Source organism: Sciurus vulgaris (assembly GCF_902686455.1).
Source record: "Sciurus vulgaris genome assembly, chromosome: 2".
Lineage (NCBI taxonomy): Eukaryota > Metazoa > Chordata > Mammalia > Rodentia > Sciuridae > Sciurus > Sciurus vulgaris.
Window position 1 is genome coordinate 143973017 of NC_136462.1, and position 3063 is coordinate 143976079.

General features: G+C 41.1%; 1 pseudogene across 1 annotated transcript; it reads right to left on the minus strand.

The window, feature by feature from the left end:
• Positions 1-770: 770 nt before the first annotated feature.
• Positions 771-2424, minus strand: LOC306654110 (growth arrest-specific protein 7-like; annotated as a pseudogene). Its single transcript has one exon. The product of its transcript is annotated as a growth arrest-specific protein 7-like (transcript).
• Positions 2425-3063: the final 639 nt, after the last annotated feature.

Consider the following 3063-nt stretch of genomic DNA (forward strand, 5'->3'; position numbering starts at 1 on the left):
CTCTTCCTCAGCCTAGTCTTCTTCTGCTGAATTCTTGTCATTATTAAAAACTCAGCTCAGTCGTTACCATTTTTAGGAAGCCAACAAGTTAGGTAAAGAGTTTCTGCTCTTCTCTCCCAAACATTCTGTCCTTAAAGATGCCACGTACACACATGTACACCATATTTTATTATGATTGTCAGTTAGCCTTCTCCTTAGCTAGGCATATGCCCCTCAAGCCAAAGTCTATGTTCTATTTATCTCTGTAACCTCAACACAGATAAAAGGACTTTTTTTTTTTTTAACTGAACTGAAATAATTTTATGCCATTTTAAAGGCTCATAGATCATTTTTTAATTGCCAAAGTCTCTCAACTTCCTCAGTGAGTTTTCTGCTGTATGCTATTGGTTAACATTATATTTTTGATGTTTCCTCCTATTGACAAGACTATTTAATGACAGAAAAATGTAAATGAAAATTAAGTAACACATCTAAATACAAAGCTGAGCAAATCTTTTTCTTTTCTTTTTTTTTTTTTTTTTTTTTTTTTTTTTTTTTTTTCCCAGCCTCAGTTTGTTCTCAGAGCAACAAGCATGGCATGGGGTTTGGGGGCTTCAGTCTTGGAGACAAGGGCAGGGTTGCAGGTCTGTCTTCTTGGCCAGGGAATATTTGGGATGCCCCAGCTGGGCCATCCAGATCACCCTTCTGAAATCGCCAGCTCTCTCCTCTCTCCTCAGTGGACAGGAGAGCAGGAGAGTGGGTGGGAGGACAGCTTCAACCAGCAAGAGACACCATCTCCTCTCCGTGGAACACACAGCCCCTCTCCTGGGCAGGACCCCCAGGGCCACACAGGCGTGTCTAGATCTCCATGTCCACAGGGCAAATGTTGCCCATTTTGTGCTTTCTAACCCACAGCTCTCTGTCTTTGGCTGGGTCCACTTGTGGAAGCAGTTGGTCCACAGGTTCAACTGTGCTTTGGTTGAACATGTCCAACTCGTGCCGCAGCTGTGTGTACTTGCACAAATGTTGCCGGATCATCTCCACCCTCTCCATTCCAGCTGCTCCAGCTCCAAAGTGGTGGTCACCATCTCTTGAAACCACTTGGACTGGGTCTGGTTGTAGAGATCCACACAGCGCATGAGGTCATCACCAGCCTGAGTGGACTTCCTCCGTGCCTTCTTGATGTCCTCCTTCATCTTTTTGCTCAGCTTGATCTCCAGCTGCTGAGTCTTCATCTCCAGGTCTCTCTGACACTCTGTGAGGGCCTTCCAGGGTTGCAGAGGTCAGCGATATGGTGGTCACACTTTTTCATGTCTTTCTTGAAGTTCTCACAAAAGTTCATTAGGGGCTTCTCTACCTCGCTGTGAAGCTTGGCAGAGAACTTGAGATGAACTTCTGCTTCATCTACCAGGCTCTTCTTCACCTGAGTCCATGCTTCTTCCAGGGAGGCTTCCTCCTATGCAGCCAACGAGTTCTGAGAGAGCTTAGCCAAGTTCTTTGCATCTTCTTCAATCTTTATCCTCTCTCGAATGAATTCACATATTTCTTTCTGCATTTGTTTGCCCTTCAGTTGCTTTTGGAGCAGCAGTTGGAACCCTGCCACGGTGCCATTGCCTTGGAGGTCTTTCTTATCAGCCCAGAAGTAGTCACAGTAGCTCTGCTCAGTTGGCTTCAGCAGCTGCTGTTCAGGCATTGTGTCTGGATGAGGGAACGTCACGCAATTTATCATCTTCCGTATGTGGTCACCTTTATTTTCAAAATTATATATTTTGTCTTCATTTCCTGAAGTTCTGTCTTCCAAGTGGTCTCCTCTGTTGGTGCTACTTTCCATTGAATTTTTATTTTGGTTTATTGATTCCTTCATTTCAAAGATTTCTTCTAGATTTCTTCTCAGGATCTTTATCTCTTTCTTTAAGATATCTTCCTTCTCCTGAAACATAGCTCTGATTTCACTCTTTATATCCTCCTTAAAGTAATGAAGCAGTTTTACTAAGTATATTCTGAACTCCTTCTCTGACATTTCTTCTACTGGTTTGTCAATGGAGTCTATAATTAGAGCATCCTAGTTTGTTTGGAGTGCTTTATTCCCTTTTTTTTTTTTTTTTATTTTGTTTGTGTATCTTCCTGTCTAGCCGCGGGGATCTGAGGTAGTACAGATTCTACCCTGTAGATTTATAGTGTCCCCGAAGGTTTCCAGTACCTCACAAATCTGGGTTTCAGTTTCTGTAGGCTCCGCCATGCTGCAGTTCCAAGATGGCTCCTGGATCGCAGATGATCCATGAGCTCCAGTGCAGAGTGAAGGATATCAAAACTGAGCAAATCTTAATCAAAATTTTATGAAAGCAGTTACACATTTTGCATATGTAAGAATGAATTATATGCATACATTATTTACATGTCATTATATAGATATATCATCAGAATAGTTAATGGTGTTCAAATCTTGTTAGGCCAGGCACAGTGGCACACACCTATAATCTCAGCTACTCCTGAGAGTAGCTGAGGCAGGAGGATCAAAAGCTGGAGGCTGGCCTTGGCAATTAAGTAAGGCCCTGTCTCAAAAAGGGCTAAGGATGTAGTTTGGTGTTAAAATGTCTCTGGGTTCAATCCCCAGTACAAAAAAAAAAAAAAAAATCTTATTAGGCCATCCACAGGCATTTTTTGAATTATCTTTCTGAGATTTCCAGTTACCAATCATATATGTGAGAAGACTGAAAGTCACTACTCCATCCTAACAACAAATAAAAAGCTAAACAAACTGAAATATCAACAACTTCTTCTAGATCCATCAGAGAAGTGAGGTTACACTGCAAATGACTGTCCCAAAACTGGAGAGAGAGAGAGCACAGCAAAAATAGAGGACCATAACACAGAGCAGAAACCTCCATAGGAAGGTTTTTCTGTTAACCTAAAACTGTTCTAAAACATAATATCTGCTTAAGTGGAAAAAAAATGTTTGATTTATCAAACATTACCCTATGTAAATGTATGATTACACAAATGGTATGCCTTTATTCCATGTACAAACAGAGAAACAACATGTATCCCATTTGTTTACAATTAAAATAAATAAATAAATAAAAG